Here is a 20,027-nt window from a genome sequence, read left to right on the forward strand (position 1 = left end):
TGTAATACTATGAGCTTCAAAGAACAAAAATTATGGGTCACCAAAAATGTAACAGAAAGAAGTTTGATATTTTGAAATGGGTGGCAACATACTGCCAACAACAATTTACTTACATTGAAGATAGGATCCAGAAAATAGGTTGCTAAAATTAGGACTTGGTCAATTAAAAAACTTGGATATATTAGAGAAGTAGACCAAACACTGAATTAATTCTCATCAAAGGTGATAGGAAAGGCCCATAGAATCACCTTCAGCACATTAGGCCGATCCCATATGAAGGATATAGTTGAGGGAGGATATTCATTATAATTATGAAAGGTCTGAAGAAAATGGGCTGCAATACGCGTGTTAGAAATCATGTACTTATTGAAGTACTGAAAACTGTCTTTATGAATTGTAAAAAAATGCTTCTAAACAATTTTAAAGGTTATTTGTTTTTTTTTCCTAAACTGTAACACAATATGGGAATGAAAACTTTGAGGAAAAGGAAACAAATATGAAAGATATGAATCATCAAAATTTTTACTAAAAATGGATTTTTGAACTGTTAAAAGTAAATGATGGCCAAGTTTGAATATGTGTACAGATATTTCAAGGGATTCGAAATGTCAGTACTAGAAGCAGTTTTTTTCCAAAAAAAGGAGTATAACATCAAGTTACAGTAGTTTACAGGGTTATCTTCCTTTGTGTTCTCTTTTCTGCGTTGGGCATTAAAATTTTGAAAGGAATAATCAGAACCATTAGAGATACACACTCTCAACCACAACTATCCGTTTTTATTCACAATTCTCTCTCCTACCAACTTCCAATCTTGTAGTGTGAAACAAAGATCATGTTTTACTTCATTTAAAAAAAAATACTAGTTATGTCTGTAGTAGCATTGTCCACAATGTCACTGAAATTCAAATTAAACTCAATATTTTGGGGGCATCTAATATCTCCAGGGCACTTATTTAGGAACTGAGATATGTACAAAGATAAGTAACACACTGACTCCTACGAAAGTTGTAACCTAACAAAAACATGCATTGATAATTTATTATCAACACTGCCACCACCACCAATAATAGTTAGCATCTATAAAGCATTTTAAGGCTTTGTAACAGCAAGCACCTGGGCATACACAGGAGGGCACACTGCATAGGTTCTGAGATATGCTTTTCTAAAAGGAAAGCAACTTGTGAAGGGTCAACAATCACTTTAATCAAACACATACACCAACACAGAAAATACAAGTAGCTCCAATAGACAGAGTTTCCAACTGTCTGATCATAGGCTATACATACATCGTTATCAGAGAAAGAAGCACCAACATTTGAGTTTTCGAAGCCAAGGGGCTTCTTTAAACAGTTGACCAATGTCTCCTCCGACGTTCTTCCAAAGACTAAGCCCCAAAGCAAAGCTTCACCTCAGAGTATATACTCTTTTCAGAGTCAGAGGGCACAACCCCTTGTGACCCAATGCCTCATTAGCAATCAGCAAAAGGTGTGGGGCTTCATACAGAACAAGCCTCCCCTGATCAAACTTCCCTTAATAACCCCACCTGAGGCCTATTAACCAGCAGGGAAGATTTTAAACTCCCTTTACAGGTTTGCAAAGTACTTTTACAAATATTATCTTATTTGACCTTCACCACTACCCTGCAAAGTAGATTCTATTTTTATCTTCATTTTATAGATGAAGAAATTAGGGAGACAGAAATTGTGACTTGCTTAGGGTCACCTAGCTAATAAATGCATGAATCAGGATTTGAACCTAGGTCTTCCCAGAACTTTACTGCACCACCTAGTGACCCTGGAAACAAATTAGAATGTGCTCCTGTCAAAAAGAGAGTGATAGAGTTAAGAGGTGAAAAATATATATAAGAACATTCAGTTGGCAATGTGTTGTTTAATGTTCAGCAAAATTTAGATAGAGAAGACAAGTTAAGAAGTAATAACCTTACACCAACTTGAAATGTGAAAAAAATCATTTCACCCACACATACGGACACACACACACACACACACACACACACACACACACACACACACACACACAGACAACCCTGATGTATAGTTCAATGTTAACAAGCCCCATGTGATTTTAGAAAGCAGCTACAGACTAAAGACTGTCAAGGTTGAAAAACATGGGCTAAGGCTATGTATAATTTCTTCACCTAAATATGCAAAATGGAGATCTATATTATCATATCTGATTCCACTAAAAGTAGCAATTAGTTGCTGCTCTATAGACAAATCTGCATGTCTACTGGCCTCTCCGTCCACTTTTCAGCAGAAGGGTGGTAGCTGAATATAAAAATTCATGGTCTAGAATTTTGCAAGCAAAATTGATGTTAACAGCTCCAGGAAAATCCTGTAGTTAGCATGCCTTCAAAAATATATTTTAAGAGAGAATTGAGATAATGTGCCAAATAGTTGCAATTTTTTAGAACTGATGTTAGAGTAAATAATACATTATTAACTGCAGTTAAATAATTTTTGAACACACTAGAAAATTGTAGAGTGCTAAATTTAGAACTAAAGCCTACATTTTTGAGCTTTGAATTAGACTTGCCTCTCAAAAACAAATTCCTTTCCTTCTAGCTTAATAATTTCTGAAAGAATTTTGGAATCTAAGAAAACATTTCTTTCAAAGGAAAAAATGTGACATTTTTCACAGGAAAGATTTCCATTTAGTGAGGGGTGTTGTTGGGGGTGGGTTCATTAAATCAACCTTTCGAAAACATAAAGTGAAGATATATTTATAAACTATGAAAGAAGTAAAAAATAACTCTAGGGACATGATAAAAATAATTGATTAAATGATGAATTTTAGTTTAGCTTTTTAAAAAATAAAGTGTATTTTATAAACAAGTATGGAAATGAAAGCCACATGCATCTTGGATATTGGTATTAGAGTCATTCAATATATTTTTCCGAAAATAGTAATAATAAAATAATTGAGTCTTGACTGCAAGAATCTAATCCAAAACATTCACTTTTATAGATGAAGACATTGAAGAGCTTGTAAGTTCAAATCCTAGAACTACTGAATAGAATCCGGGACAGGAATAGAATCCAGGACAGGAATAAAATCCAGATACCTAGATCCTATCATCCCTTATCACTTCTTGTACTTATGCTAGATCATCTGGTAACTCCCTCTCCCCTTATCTGTCTCCTGGTTTCCCTGACTTTCTTTGAATCTCAGGTAAATTTCTAACATTCTGCTAGAAACCCTTCCAATCTGTGCTTAATTTTAGTGCTTTTCTCTCTAAGGTGATCTCTAATGCAACCTGTACATAGCTAGTTTATATAAGATTTGCATATCTATATTGACACCTCATCAGACAGTGAGTTCCTTGAGAATAGGAACTGATATTTACCTGTCTGAATGACTGGCCTGTAGCACAATGCCTTTTCGTATAGGAGATAATTAGCTAATACTTGCAGACTTAACTTGTTGATACAATCCCTTTATAACAATGCCCCCTTCCTTTCCTGTCTCATTACTCTCCATTCCCCATCCACATGACCTTTTGTATTATGTCAGTCCAATGAGAAGGTGAAGGGCATATTATAAGGTAAATTGAGGGCTGTTAGGGAAAAAACAAACCTTTACTGGTATAAAACATAACACTTAAATGCTTTTAGACTTGGAACTATGATACCAGTTGTTATACATTTTACTGATTTTGATTCATTAATGAGCTATGCAAGTTTAGATAAGTGAGAAATCCTTGTGGCCGCAACTTTTTTACATAATCCAAAAGGCTTAAAGATAAGTGTTCTATCTCTCTGACCAGTTTGTTGTACGACTAAATGAGGAATCAGTATAAAATCACTGAAGAACAAAGGACAACATAATTGTGAAAAAATATCACTATTATTGCTATTATTGTTATGGTTGAAAAATGATATTTTTGATCACCACTGACTGTTGCTGTCACTCACTCTTCCATGATTAAAATCCTGTGAATATTTTTGGTTCTTTTCTTGAATCTTTGGATATTTTGGTGGATCTTTGATTTCAATACTTAAGGTAGACTTCCAAGGGTATGAATTTCAACCTATTTATATCTTCTGAGTTAGTGGGTCAGTTATCTATGTTCTTCAAAAATCCTCCATGAAGTTTCAGTCAAAATGTTCCTTTCTTTTTTTCTTAATTATTATTTTTAATTTTTCAACATTAACTTCCAGAAGAGTTTGAGTTCCAAATTTTCTCCCCATCACTCCTCCCCACCCCAAGATGGCGTGCATTCTGATTACCCTTTCCCCAAGTCTGCCCTCCCTTCTGTCACCCTCCTTCTTATCCCCTTCCTTCTTACTTTATTGTAGAGCAAGATAGATTTCCATACCTCCATTGCCTGTATATCTTATTTCGCAGTTACATGTAAAAACAATTTTTATCATTTATTTTTAAAACTTTGAGTTTCAAATTGTCTCCCTTCTTCCCTCCCCACTCACCTTTATTCAAAAGGCAAACAAGTCAATATGGTTTATACATGTGTGGTTATGCAAAATACTTTCGTAATAGTCACATAGTGAAACACTAACTATATTTCCTTCCATACTATCCTGCCCCCGACATATTCTCTTTTCTTCTTTGACCCCATTCCTTTTGAAAAGTGTTTGCTTCTGAATATCCCCTCCCCCCATCTACACTCCCTACTATCATCCTTCTCCCCACCATACCCTTTACCCTGACTTTTCTGTAGGGTAAGATACACACTTGAGTGTGTATGCTATTCCCTCCTTAAACCAAATCCAATCAGAATAAGGTTCACTCATTCCCTCTCTTCTCCTCCACTGTGAAACCTTTTTCTTTCCTCTTTTACATGAGATAATTTCCCCATTCTATCTCTCCTTTTCCAATATATTTCTCTTTGACCCATTAATTTTGTTTATGGTATCCCTTCATATTCAAATCACTCTGTGCCATCTATCTATCTATCTGTCTATCTATCTATCTATCTATCTATCTATCTATCTATCTATCTATTCCTTCTAACTACTCTAATACTCAGAAAGGTCTCATGGGTTACACATATCTTCTTTCCATGTAGGAATGTAAATAGTCCAACTTTGATGAGTCCCTTATGATTTCTCTTTCCTATTTACCTTTTCATGCTTCTATTGATTCTTGTATTTGAAAATCAAATTTTCTGTTCAGTTCTAGACTTTTCATCAAGAATGTTTGAAAGTCCTCTATTTCATGGAATGTCCATTTTTTTCTCCTGAGGTTTTACTGAGTAGGTGATTCTTGTTTTCAATCCTAGCTCCTCTGACCTCTGGAATATCATATTCGAAGCCCTTCAATCCCTTAATGTAGAAACTGCTAGATTTTGTGATATCTTGATTACATTTCCACAATACTTGAATTGTTTCTTTCTGGCTGCTTGCAATATTTTCTACTTGACCTGGGAACTTTTTACTACAATATTCCCACAAATATTCCTTTTAATATCTCTTTTCAGAGGTGATCAGTGGATTCTTTCAATTTCCATTTTACCCTCTGGTTCTAGAATATCAGGGCAGTTTTCCTTGATAATTTCGTGAAAGATGATGTCTAGGATCTTTTTTTGATCATAGATTTCAGGTAATACCATAATTATTAAATTGTCTCTCCTGGATCTATTTTACAGGTCAGTTGTTTTTTCCAATGAGATATTTCACATTATCTTCTATTTTTTTTTTCATTCTTTGGTTTTGCTTTGTAATTTCTTGATTTCTCACAAAGTCATTAACTTCCATCTGCTCCATTCTAATTTTTAAAGTACTATTTTCTTCATTGAGCTTTTCAACCTCATTTTACGTTTGCTTGATTCTGCTTTTTAAAACATTCTCCTCATTGGCTTTTTGAACCTCTTTTTTCAATTGTTAGCCTATTTTTAAAGATGTTATTTTCTTCAGCACTTTTGGGTCTCCTTTAGCAAGCCATTGACTTTCATGATTTTCTTGCATTGCTCTCATTTCTCTTCCTAATTTTTCCTCCACCTCCCTTATCTGATTTTCAAAATCCTTTTTGAGCTCTTCCATTGCCTGATACGATTGCATATTTATTTTGGAGGTTTTGAATGCAGAAGTCTTGAGTGTTCTGTCTTCTTCTGATGATATTCATTGTTCTTCCTCATCTGAAAGAATGGAAGGAAATACCTGTTCACCAAGAAAGTAACCTTTTATTGTCTCATTATTTTTCCCTTTTGGGGGCATTTTCCTAGTCACTTACTTGACTTTTGAGTCCCTTGTTAAGAGGAGGGTATACTCTAAAGACACGTAAGTTCTCAGTTCCTCTAAGGTGGCACAGTCAAAGGAGAGGTATTTACTCCTCTCCTGGCCTGTCCTCTGGTCTGGTAGCAACCACATGCACTCTGTTCTGCCCAGTATATGCCAGTAGGATTCTCTCTGCAGAGCCACCCCTAGCTCCATTGCCACCACTCTTCCTGAACCCAGAACCGTCACTCAGGGCTTAGATCCAGAATACCTGCTCAATTCCCCCAGGGGCTTTAGGTTCTGTGCTCCAAAAATGGAGGCTTCCACTGTAGTGGCTGCTGCTGGAAGGGGCATATTAAGTTCCCTTATCCCTCAGGTGAAAGAGCTTTCTCACTGACCTTTGTAGCTGCCTTTGGTGTTTGTGGGCTGAGTAATCTGGGAACTGCACCTGCTGCTAGGGATTCCACCCCGTCCCTGCTGAACCACAGCCAAGGCCAGACAGCATTTTACTCTGAGACTGAAGCAATAAAGCTTTTCTGTCCAGAATTTGAGAGTCAGGTTTCCTTTCTGGCTCCAGCTCCACCACCCCAGTGCACTCCTCCTCATTCTGGGACTGCCACTCAGGGCTGAGATCCAGATCAACCACATTATTCCCCCATGGGCTTTAGGCAGAGGGCTCCTAAAATGGATGCTATGCTGCAGTAACCACTGTCTGTGGTTAAGGGGGCCAGACCTTGTTCCCTTCTCACACAGGTGAAAGCATTTTCTCACTGACCTTTGTGGCTGTCTTTGGCATTTCTGGGTTGAGTAATCTGGGAACCTCAGCTGCTTCTGGGGATTCTCCCCCTGAAGCCTACTCCTGCCATGTGATCAAGGTTAGGTTGTTCTCCTCTCTGCACCTAATGCAATTCCTGTCCTCCTTCCAGGCTGTCTTGTGCTAGAAATCTCTTTCACTCTATTGTTTTGTGACTTCTGCTGCTCTAGAATTTCTTTAGGGTCATTTCTTCAGGTATTTTATGGGGTGTGGGGGAGAGTTAGAGTAGGTGCATCTTTCTGCTCTGCCATCTTGGCTCTGCCCCCAAATACTTGACTTTTTAACTCTTTGTCAAGGTAAGACTCTACTTCCAGTGGAAGTGGGAGGTGAAGGTGTGTGTACTGTCCCAAGCTTCAGGGGTTTTGTACCAGTCACACCATCCCCCACTGTCTATGGGCCCAGAGTTCTTGAAGCAGCTGCCATTGTTGCTGCTGCCGCCACTGCCAATGCCTCCATGGGGGCTAGGGCTGAACTGTGCCCCCTTCAACATCCAGGTCCAGCAGAGTTTTTCCACTGACCTTCCATGTTGTCTTTGGTATTTGTAGGTTGAGAATACAGAAACTGACACAATGGCCACAGATTCATTCCCATGAGACCTGTTCCAGTTCCGTCTCTTCCAGGGCATCACAGCACTGGATGGTGCTCTGCTCCCAGCCTGGAGTGCAATACCTTTCCTGTCATCCTTCCTGGTTGTCTTGTACTGGAGATTTATTTCACACTGTCATTTTGTGGGTTCTATGGCTCTAGAATTTGTATTTTTTTAGAATTAACATTTTTTAATTGAATTATTTTATTTGTTTTCAGTTCAACAATCACTTTCATATATCTTAGATTTTTTCCACTCCCTCTCCCTCACTCCACCCTCCCTCTTCATTCCCTCCCTAAGATTGTGTACACGCTTATATGGGTTCTACATGTACGTTCCTGTTGAATAAGTGTTACACAGAACAATTAAAATGAATGGGAGAAAACACAAAACAAAACAAAACAAATAGACAAAAGAAAATGGTCTGTTTCTATCCACAATCCAATTCCATAGTTCTTTCTCTGGATGTGGAAGGCATTTTGCCTCAAAAGTTCAATGGAAATTTTCTTTTTAAACGCATGTATTTCAATGACATACTAAGTCTACCAGAAAAATTCCTCGCACCCTGTGGTTGTTGTAGTGTACAAAGTTCTCCTGGTTATGCTCCTTTCACTCAGCATTAGTTCACATGACTCTTTCCAAGCTTCTCTGAAGTCTTCCTGTTCATGGTTTCTCATTGCACAATAATATTTCATTACATTCATATGTCACAACTTATTCAGTCATTCCCTAATTGATGGGCATCCCCTTGGTTTCCAGTATTTGGCCACCACAAAGAGAGATGCTATAAATATTTTTGAACATGGGGTACCCTTTCCTATTTCTGTGACCTCTTTGGGACAGAGGTCCAGAAGAGATATTGCTGGATCAAAGGATATGGACATTTTTGTAGCCTAGCATTTTTTTCATTAGTTCTCTTGTTTGTCTGGACTATTTTTTCTTCCAAATGAATTTTGATACTATTTTTTCTAACATGAACATAATCATCTGGTAGTTTGATTTGTATGACACTGAATAAATAAAATAATTTAGATAGAATTGTCATTTTTATTTTATTACTTTGGCCTACCCACAAGCAACTTTTGTTTTTCCACTTACTTAAATCTGACTTTATTTGTGCAAAAAGTGTTTTGCAATTATGTTCATATAGTCCCTGGGTTTGTTTTGGCAAGTACACTCCCATATATTTGATAGTGTATACCGTAGCTTTAAACAGGATTTCTCTTTCTATCTCTTGCTGTTGAGATTTTCTGCATCTATTGAGATAATCATGTCGTTTCTGTTAGTTTTGTTGTTAATATGATCAATAATGTTAATAGTTTTCCTAATGTTGAACCAACCCTGCATTACTGGTATAAATCCTACCTGATCACAATGTATTATTCTAGTGATACATTCTTGTATTCTTCTTGCTAATATCTTTTTTAAAATTTTTGCATCTATATTCATTAGAGAAATTGGTCTATAATTTTCTTTCTCTATTTTGACTCTTCCTGGCTAAGGTATCAGAATAGTATCTGTATCATAAAAAGAATTTGGTAGAACTCTTTCTTCCCCAATTTTCCCAAATAGTCTTTAGAGTACTGGAACTAACCGTTCTTTAAATGTTTGATAGAATTCACTTGTCATTCCATCTGGCCCTGGAGACTTTTTCCTAGAGAGTTCATTGATGGCTTGTTCAATTTCCTTTTCTGAGATGGGGTAATTTAACAACTCAGCTTCCTCTTCTGTTAATCGGTCAATTTATATTTTTTAAAACAATCATCCATCTCATTTAAATTGTTCAATTTATGGGCATACAGTTTGGCAAAGTGATTTCTAATTACTGTTAAATTTCCTCCTCATTGGAGGTTAATTCACTATTTTCATTTTTGATATTGGTAATTTGGTTTTTTTTCTTTCTTTTTTAAATCAAATTGACCAAAAGTTTATCAATTTTATTGTTTTTTTTCATAAAACCAGCTCTTAGTTTTATTTTATTTTATTTTTGTGGACATGCAAAACACATTTCTATATTAGTCATTTTGTAAAAGAAAGCAAAGAGTAAAATAAAAAAAAACAATAATAAAAGAAGCTTAAAACAGTATGCTTCTATGTGTATTTAGAACCCATCAGTTCTTTCTGTGAGGATGGATAGGATTTTTTATCATAAGCCTTTCAGAACTGTCTTGAATTATTTTATTTGTGAGAATAACTAAGTCATTCACCATTGATCATCTTACAATTTTACTGTTTTTAAATTAAATTATTTTATCTATTTTCAGCACTCTTCAATCACCTGCACACGTTCTAGACCTTTTCACTTCCTTCCCTCTCCCTCCCCAGGCCCTCCATGAGATGGCACACAATTTCACGAAGGTCCTACACATACATTACTATTAAATACATTTTCACCTTAGTCATGTTGATGGAAGAATTAAAGTGAGTGGGATAAATCTTGAAATAAAACAAAACATCATACGAAAAAACAAAATGATCTGCTTCATTCTATGATCAAATTCCATAATTCATTCTCAGCATGTGGAAGGCATTTTGCCTCAAGAGTCCATTGGGAATGTTTTAGGTCCTTGCATTCCTGTGAAGGACTAAGTCTACCAGAAAAATTTCTCACACATCGTGGTTGTTACTGTGTATAGTATTCTCCTGGTTATGCTCCTTTCACTCACCATCAATTTATATAAGTCCTTCCAGGCCTCTCTGAAGTTTCCATGTTCATCATTTCTTATAGCAAAATAGTATTCAATTACAATTTACCACAATTTATTTAGCCATTCCACAATTGATGGACATCCCCTTGATTTCCAGTTTTTGGCCACCACAAGGAGAGCTGTTATGAGTATTTTTGTACATGTGTAACCCTTTCCCATTTTTATGATCTCTTGGGGATACAGTCCTAGAAGCAGTATTGCTGAGTCAAAAGGTATGCACATTTTTGTAGCCCTTTGGGCACAGTTCCAAATTGCTCTCCAGAATGGTTAGGTTAGCTCATAGCTCCACCAACAATGAATTAGTGTTCCAACTCTCCCACATCTTCTCCAACATTTATCATCTTTCTGTTTCAACATGTTAGCCAATCTGATATGTGTGATGTGGTACCTCAGAGTTGTGTTGATTTGCATCTCTCTGATCAAAAGTGATCTAGAGCATCTTTTAATATGACTGTAGATAACTTTAATTTCTTCCTCTGAAAATTTTCTCTTCATATCCTTTGACTGTTTGTCAATTGGGGAATGACTTGTATTCTTGTATATTTGTCTCAGTTCTCTATATATATTAGAAATGAGACCTTTATCACAGACACTAGTTGCAAAAATTCTTTCCCAGTTTTCTACTTTTCTCTTAATCTTGTTGCTTTAGGTTTGTTTGTGCAAAAACTTTTCAATTTAATGTAATCAAAGTTATTCATTTTGCACTACATAATGTTCTCTATCTCTTGTCAGATCATAAATTTCTCCATTCTCCATAAATCTGACAAATATACTATTCCTTGCTCCCCTAATTTGTTTATATTATCAATCTTGATACCTAGATCATATACCCATTTGGATTTTATTCTTGTGTACAGTATCAGGCATTGGTCTATGACTCATTTCCACCACACTGTTATCCAGTTTTCCCATCAATGTTTGTCAAAAAGTGGGTTTTTATTCCAGAAGCTGTTGTCCTGGAGTTTATCAGGTGATTGCTATATTCATTAACTACTGTGTCTTGAGTACCTAACCTATTCCACTTGTCTACTCCTGTTTTTTAGCTAGTACCAATTTGTTTTGATGATTTTTCCTTTATAGTACAATTTGAGATCCTGGAGGGCTAGGCCACCTTTCTTAGTGTTTATTTTCATTAGTTCTCTTGATATTCTGGACCATTTGTTCTTCCACATGAATTTTGGTATTTTTTTTCTAGCTCTAGAAAATAATTATCTGATAGCTTGATTGGTATGGCACTCAATAAGTAAATGACTATAGGTAGAATTGTCATTTTTATTATATTGGCTTGGCCTACCCATGAGCAACTGATGTTTTTCCACTAATTTAGATCTGACTTTAATTGCACAAAAAGTGTTTTGTAATTGTGTTCATATAGTCCCTGGGTTTGTTTTAGGAGGTAAATTCCCAAATATTTTACAGTGTCTGCTCTAGCTTTAAATGGAATTTCTCTTTCTATCTCTTGCTGTTGGGCTTTGTTTGTAATATATAGAAATGCAGAAGATTTATATGGGTTCATTTTGTAACCTGCAACTTTGCCAAAGTTGCTTATTATTTCAAGTAATTTTTCACTTGATTCTCTGTGCTTCTCTGAGTATATCATCATATCATATGCAAAGAGTGATAACTTAGTTTCTTCTTTGCCTATTCTAATTCCTTCAATTTCTTTTTCTTCTCTTATTGCTATAGCTGACATTTTTGCTACTATGTTGAATTATAGTGGGGATAATGGACATCTTTGTTTCACCTCTGATCTTGTTGGAAATGCATACAACATCCCCATTGCATATAATGCTTGCTGAAGGTTTTAGGTAGATACTGCTTATTATTTTATGGAATGTTTCATTTATTCCTAGGCTCTCCAGTGTTTTCAATAGGAAAGGCTGTTGTATTTTTTCAAAAGCTTTTTCTGCATTTATTGAGATAAGCATGTGGTTTCTGTTAGTTTTCTTGTTGATATGATGAATAATGTTAATAGTTTCCCTAATATTGAACCATCCCTGCATTCCTGGTACGAATCCTACCTGATCATAATGTATTATTCTCATGATAAGTTGCTGTGTTCTTTTTGCTAAATCTTATTAAAAATTTTGCATCTATATTCATTAGAGAAATTGGCCTATAATTTTCTTTCTCTGTTTTGGCTCTTTCTGGTTTAGGTATCAGAAGCATATTTGTGTCATAAAAAGAATTTGGTAGGACTCTTCCAATTTTCCCAAATAGTCTATATATTATTAAAATGAACTATTCTTTTAATGTTTGAATTTAAAGAATTCACTTGTAAATCAATCCAGCCCTGGAGATTTTTTCCTAGGGAGTTCACTGAAGGCTTGTTCAATTATGTTTTCTGAGATGGGGTTGTTTAAGTATTCAACTTCCTCTTCTATTAATCTGGGTGATTTATATTTTTTTTTAAATAATCATCCATCTCATTTAGATTGTTAAATTTATGGGTGTACAGTTGGGTAAAGTAATTTCTAATCATCTTTTTAATTTCCTCCTCATGGGAGGTGAGTTCATCCTTTGCATTATTGATATTGGTAATTTGGTTTTCTTCTTTCTTTTTTTTTAAATCAAATTGACCAAAGGTTTATCAATTTTATTGACTCTTTTCATAAAATCACTTCTTAGCTTTATTTATTAGTTCAACAATTTTTCTTAATTTCAATTTTATTAATCTCTCCTTTGGTTTTCAGTATTCCTAATTTGGTCTTCACTTGGGGATTTTCAATTTTTTCTTTTTCTAGCTTTTTCAGACTGGATGATGGAGTAATCACCAATTGCTCTCTCCCTCCCCTTGTTGACCTTGATGAGCCCAGACAACATCTCCCTGGAAAAAACCCTTCAAGAGTGGAAGCAGCAGAAAGGGTAAACAGTTTCTTAGTCTATTAGACTAGAAAAATTGCCAGGGAGGGTCCCTCTTATTATGGCTGAAGGGACCAGTGCAATATCAGAGCTGGCCCAGTTAGTCTCACCTCAACAAACTGGGAGAAGATCCTTAGCCACAGGAGGTGAAGCCAGTAACCCACCAACACCAGAACCACAGGCCTGCCTCAGCACCCCAGGGGAATCAGAAAGATACCAGTACAGCTAGGATCACCAATTGCTGAGCTTGCCTATTCTCTAGTTCAGCACAGGAGACCTCCTGTGCCAGACTACCCCTCCCCCACACTTAAAGAGCTAGTATCAGGGTAACTGTGAGGAATCCCAAATATATTTCACCTGTCTTCTGTTTTGCAACACCAACCAGCTCAGCACCAGGTAAGCTGCAGCATTTTAGCTTCTAAGTGAAAGAACCAGAGGCCACAACACACAAAGCCTCAAGATTTACACATAAAAACTGTGAGACAGAGGCCCCTGTGCCCCAGATGCAGGAATCTGCTTGAAAAGCCAGGAAAAGGGTGGTTATCATCATTATTCATGAGAATCAAGTAAAAAAACTACTTCAAATAATAAGCAGAAAAAAAAGGTCATTGAATCTTTCTATAGGGACATGAACCAGAACACAAATACCAAAGAATTCAGCATTGAGACTATACTCCCATTTGAAACTTCAGAAGGGAATATGAACTGGTCTGAAGAACAAAGAGCCTTCTTGGTAGAGCTGAAGAAGGATTTTAAAAGCCAAATTAGAGAAGTAGAAGAAAAACTGAAAAATGAATTTAAAAATATGAAAAAAAATCAGAGAAGAATTTAAAAGGAAAATTGGACAAATGGAAAAGGACATTCAAAATTTAACTGGAGAAAATAACTCCTTAAAAGGAACAATTGGACAGATGGAAAGGAGATACAAAAGTTAACTGAAGAAAACAATTTGATAAAAATTATAATCAGTCAAGTAGAAGCTAATTAATCTATGAGACATCAAGAATCAGTCAAATAAGATCTAAAGAATGAAAAGAGAGAGAAAATATAAAATATCCAATTTAAAAAACAACTGACCTGGAAAATAGGTCCAGGAGAGAAAAATCTAAGAATTATTGGTCTACCAGAAAGCTATGATATAAAAAGTGCCTGGACAATATCATCCAAGAAATCATCAAAGAAAATTGCCCAGAAAACCTAGGCCCAGAGGGCAAAATAGTCATCAAAAGAATCTACTGTTCACTTCTTGAAATTGACCCCAAACTAAAAATACTAAAGAGTATCGCTGCCAAATTCCAGAACTACCAAGTGAAGGACAAAATACTGAAGACAGCCAGAAAGAAACCATTCAAATATTGAGGAGCTTCAGTCAGGATTACACAGGACCTTGCCACTTCTACATTAAAAGATTGAAGGAATTAGAATATAATGTTACCTAAGGCAAAGGAGCTGGGATGACAACCAAGGATTAATTACCCAGCAAAGTTGAGCATAATATTTCAGGCAAGGTGATCTAATTTCAATGAAGTAAGGGATTTCCAGACCTTCCTGATGAAAATGCCAGAACTCATTAGAAAATCTGAACTTCAAATGCAGGTCTCAAGAGAGGCATAAAAAGGTAAGCAGGGGAAAAAAAAAAGAAAAACTTGTTACTCAATACAGCCAAACTGTTTACATCCCTATAAGGGAAGATGATATACTTGTTAATGTTGAGAATTATGTATTTATTATGAAATATGAAAGGGATATACACAGATACAAGGAGTTGGTATAAATTAAATGATGTGATAATGACAAATGTGATTTAAGTTTACAAATGGTTTGTAATGGGAGATGTGAAAAGGAGGAGGCAGAAAAAAATAGATTACATCACAGGAAAAGGCATAAAAAGATATTACAGTAGAGGGAAAGAAGGGAGGGAGACAAGCATTGTTTGAGAGGTACTATCATCTGATTGAATTCAAAGAGGGTACAGCAAACTCAATGAAGTATAGAAATGGAATTAGCTCTATAGGCAATAGGAGGGGAAGGGGGAAACAAAAAGGAGGGGATGCTACAAGGGATGGGAAGAAGTAGTAAGGGAAAGGGGGATTAAAAGGGAGGGAGGGTGAAAGAAGGGAGGGAAGACTGAGGGAAGGCAGTGGTCAAAAATTAAAACTATTATGGAGGGGAAGGGAGAAGGGAAAGCTAAAAACATAAACAAGGGAAAAGGGGATGGAGGGAAAGACAGATAGTAATCATAATTGTAAATGTGAATGGGATGAGCTCTCCCATAGAATTTGTTTAGGGTCATTTTAACAGGTATTTGGAGAGGTTTTGGGGGAGAGATCAACAAGCTCCTGCTTTTAGTCTGCCATCTTGGCTCTGCCCTCAAAATACTTCTTTCTTCAAGATATGTTAAAATTGTCTAAAATTTCAATGGAGTACATGAGATGTCCATAAGTTTTCATTGCTCTTGATACAGATAAAGCTGATCTTTTTTTTTACTAGTTACAACTTTCTCTGATAACATCCTTTATGTTATTTCTGTAGCTATGCGATCTATATTTGCATCAACATATGTTTTTTTGTGTGACATCTATCCTTTCCTTTATATTTGACTACTACTACCCTCTCAAGAATAAATAGTATCATCTAGTTGGGCTATTACAAAAATCAACTAAAATACTACTTGTCTTTACACTCATCCATCTCTAATTCATCCTTCACACTACTGCTAGAACAATTTCCCTTATACATAGATCTAGTCCCACCACTTGACATAACATGTAATATTCAGCATTCTTTGACTGACACTCAAGGCCTTACTTTTCAAACATTATCTTGTCTGTTGCCTAGAGACTGTTATACTTTTCTTTATCCAATTCTATTGGACAACACTTTCTGTACATTTCCTTTTGCATGAAAATTCTCCTCTATCTTTCTCCTACTCCTTTAAAGCCCAAACAGAATATGATCTCTTTGAGTAAGACTTTTCTCATACTGTCTTGTCCTAAAAATCTGGTTGAATGGACTGCTCAAAGAACTTTGTTATAACTGCTGCTGTAACTCACTCATTCATGTTTAAAACATTTAGAATTTCTTTGATTCTTTCTTTACATCTTTGGATAATTTGATATATCTGTGATTTCAAGAATGTAGTTAGGTCTATTTACAAAATGTATTTATTTATCATTAATCATTCATGAAATAATTAAAAATTCAACTCTTTTCCATACTCCTATTAGACTGTGAACTCCATCAGGGAAAAGACTTAGCTAAACTGTATATTTCTTAAAGGACTACTGTTATGATAAGGGGATACTAATGTGATAAGCACACAAATAACATGCTTTAAAAATTGGAAAGACTACTAGATTTAGATTCAGAGTTTTTGTTATGTAATATTGGGTCAGATACTTATTTTTTGTGACCATGGATATGTCACTTAAAATCCTTGTTTTGTGCCTTGCATGAAAGAAGAAAAGGTTAACACTCCCCTTGATAAAGATGGAAGAAGTCTTAATGGCCTTTACAACATATATACAGTTAAGGCATTGCCAACTACTCTGTGGCATCTAACCACGTTTTTTAAGGAGGGAATAATATGCACACTCAATTTGGTATGAAAATCCATCTTACAATACAGGAAAGTAGAAGAAAAGGGGATAAGTGGGATGTGGGGGAATGATAGAAGGGAGGGCAAATGGAAGGAGGGAGTAATTAGAAATAAACACTTTTGAAAAGGAGCAAGGTCAAAAGAGAATAAAATAAATTTGGGGGCAGGATAAGATGGAGGGAAATATTGTTAGTGTTTCACAATATAACTATTATGGAAGCTTTTTGTATAACTACACATGTATGTTGTTTGCCTTCTCAATAGGGATAGTTGGGGAGGGAGGGAGGGAGGGAGAGATGTTGGAATTCAAAGTTTTAGGAACAAATGTGGAGAATTGTTTTTACATGCAACTGGAAAATAAGATATACAGGTAATGGGATATAGAAATCTATATTGCCCTACAAGAAAAGAGAGAAGATGGGGATAAGGAAAGGGAGGGGTGTGATAGAAGGGAGGGCAGATTGGGGGAAGAGGTAATCAGAATGCAAGCCATCTTGAGGTGGGGGGAGGGGAGAGATGGGGAGAAAATTTGGAGCTCAAAATCTTGTGGAAATGAATGTTGAAAACTAAAAATGAATAATTTGTGGAAATGAATGTTGAAAACTAAAAATAAATAATTTTTTTTTTTTTAAAAAAAAGAACCACAAGTTAAGCTATAAGAATGGTGACCCATGCATGAAAGTTCAGCTGTGGAGAGGAAGCAAGAGGTCAGTCTGAAGCAAGGGGTGTGTGTGTGTGTGTGTGTGTGTGTGTGTGTGTGTGTGTGTGTGTGTGTGTGTGTGTGTGTGTGTGTGTGTGTGAAGAGAGAGAGAGAGAGAGAGAGAGAGAGAGAGAGAGAGAGAGAGAGAGAGAGAGAGAGAGAGAGAGAGTTAGTTTGCGATCTCAACCCATGATCCTTATTTCACTTCCTGGAAAAAATGTATGTAGAATTTATAACTAAATATGGAGGCATCTATAATGGGAAGTGTTCATTGCAAAAGGTCTTAATGGCTTTATCAAGAAACAAGGTCATAGTAAACTAACCCTTCATTTATTGAAAAAAATTAAATAATGGATCAAGAGGATGTTTTGAATATAGTTTAGGTGTATCTTAGCCAAGTTTTGGATACACTATCTAATGAAAGTCTAGTAGAGTGGATAGAGAAATGCAGGTTAAATAATAGCAAATCATAGGGCTTCGTAGTTGTTAAAAGGCTGAACTCAAAGAGTAGATGTTAATGGTCTAAGGTGAAAATGACCAAGTTCTCCTCAGGTAGCCTCAGGTGTCTGTGCTTGCCTTTGTGCTGATAAGCAAATTTTTACATTAATTCTTCAGATAAATTCATAGATAATATGTCCATCAAATCCATAAGTGAAAGAAATCTCAGAGGAGTAGATAACAGAGGATGGCAGTCTCAGCATCTAAAAGGATCTTGACAGGCTAGAGCATTTTGTTAATTCTAATTATATCTAATCCAATAAGGACATAGTTTCACATTTAGGCACAAAAAAAATGACTCCACAAATATAGGATGGGGCGAGGCATGGAGATGTATGAATTATTCTGAGAAACTGAGTATTTTAATGGACTGTAAGTTAAAAATGAATCATTAGAAGATGATGGGGCATCCAAAAAACACTATTTGGACTGCATTAGCAGGGGCTGTTTTTAGAAAGATGAAAGTGATAATCCCATTGCATTCTGTCATTATCAGATCTTATCTGGAGGATTGTGTTCAATTATGAACACCATGGTTTAAGAAGTACATTGAAAAGCTGGAGAATGTCCAGAGGAGAAGAAACAGAATTGTGAAGAGCCTAGAGTCCATGAATATAAGGGCCATATGAAGGAACTAGATACATTCAACCTTTGGGAAAAGGGGTCATGATAATTATTTTCAACCATTTGATGGGATTTCATGTCAAGAAGAGATTATGCTTAATTTGTTTGGTCATAGAGGGAAGAATTGGGATCAAAGGATGCAACTTTCAAAATATGTAAAAAAAAACAAAACAAATGAAACCCAAGTAAATTTCTTAAGAAATAGTGTTGTCCACATAATGCCTCTCTTTGGAGGTTTGAAATTCCATGTTATTGTGGGAATTCTTTTCACATGAGAGTTGGAATAAATGGATTCCACCACAATGCACTGGTTAAATTCTGACTCCACTTCTGTAGTCTTCTTTTTTCCATTGCTGAGTTCTTCCCAGAACTTTCATTTGAGGGAAGAATTCTTACCATAGATCCCTGATTATCCGTATCTAGTAACTATTCCTCAGCTGTTTGATAACTCCTGTCTCTCTTTTGGGCCCCTTCATCCAATAGTATGTTATTCCTGGAACTTCCATTGTGGGTAATCATCTAGAATAGTTATCTCTCATTCTATGGATTTGGCCATCATGTCCCTATCAGGACTTCCTCTTCTCTCTCCTCTTTTCCTAGCTCTTAGACTTTCATTTTCCCTCTTATGTGTTGTTAGACACAGTGAAATTTGAGCTACTTGGCAAAAGACGGGAATTGACATGGTGGTGATAAACCTCTTGCTGAGGGCTTCAGCCTCAGAGGTGATGGGAGATGGCCTGGCCCTGACCACCATGGGTTTGGGCTACAGCTGCACCACAGTGGTTTGCTAATGTAGACCATCCTAGGTGAGGATGCCTTGGTTTCAGTACAAAATAGTAAGAAAATGTTCATCATCAAACCTGAATTTTATGACAAGAGATTTTTGAAGTTGTTGAGATTGTATATATTACTGACTGGAATTTCAGTAGCAATTGGCATTATACTGGTGAATATATTCATTGGTGAAGCTAAGTTAGCAGAAATCCCAGAAGGTCACCTTCCAGAACACTGGGAGTACCTCAAGCATTCTAAACCCAGGTGGATTGCTCATTATGTTTATGTGCCTCCTGAAAAGCATTATGAAAGAACCATGTTAATTGAAAGTTGAAAAGGCTGATCTGAGGTTGAAATATCAGGAAACAGAAAGACTTTTGGGATGAAGAGGGGATGGATTTCATTACCCAGCTGTGGATAAGAAACTTATTGATCAAATCCTGAAGCAGTACCTGACCATTAAGGCATTGATTCAATTCATCTGAGGTATACTTTCTTTAAGGTAGTTAAATGAATAAATGTGTACTGTGTTGTTGTTCTCTGAATAAAATAGCCATTTCCCTTTTGGACTTGTAGTTCTCAGTGGTTTTCTCTTTTAAAAAGTTCATTAATATGACAATTAAAATTAGATGACATCAAAGTTTGTGAACTTTTAAATAATAATGTTGC

General features: G+C 36.0%; 1 non-coding gene and 1 pseudogene across 1 annotated transcript; both read left to right on the forward strand.

Moving 5' to 3' along the window:
- Nucleotides 1-16,609: 16,609 nt before the first annotated feature.
- On the forward strand, nucleotides 16,610-16,737 carry LOC140502918 (U6atac minor spliceosomal RNA). Its single transcript, XR_011966641.1, has one exon. It is a non-coding gene; the product is annotated as a U6atac minor spliceosomal RNA (small nuclear RNA).
- Nucleotides 16,738-19,220: 2,483 nt separating this feature from the next.
- LOC140498392 (NADH dehydrogenase [ubiquinone] 1 beta subcomplex subunit 5, mitochondrial pseudogene) lies at nucleotides 19,221-19,821 on the forward strand (annotated as a pseudogene).
- Nucleotides 19,822-20,027: the final 206 nt, after the last annotated feature.

The sequence above is a fragment of the Notamacropus eugenii genome, chromosome 4 (assembly GCF_028372415.1).
Source record: "Notamacropus eugenii isolate mMacEug1 chromosome 4, mMacEug1.pri_v2, whole genome shotgun sequence".
Lineage (NCBI taxonomy): Eukaryota > Metazoa > Chordata > Mammalia > Diprotodontia > Macropodidae > Notamacropus > Notamacropus eugenii.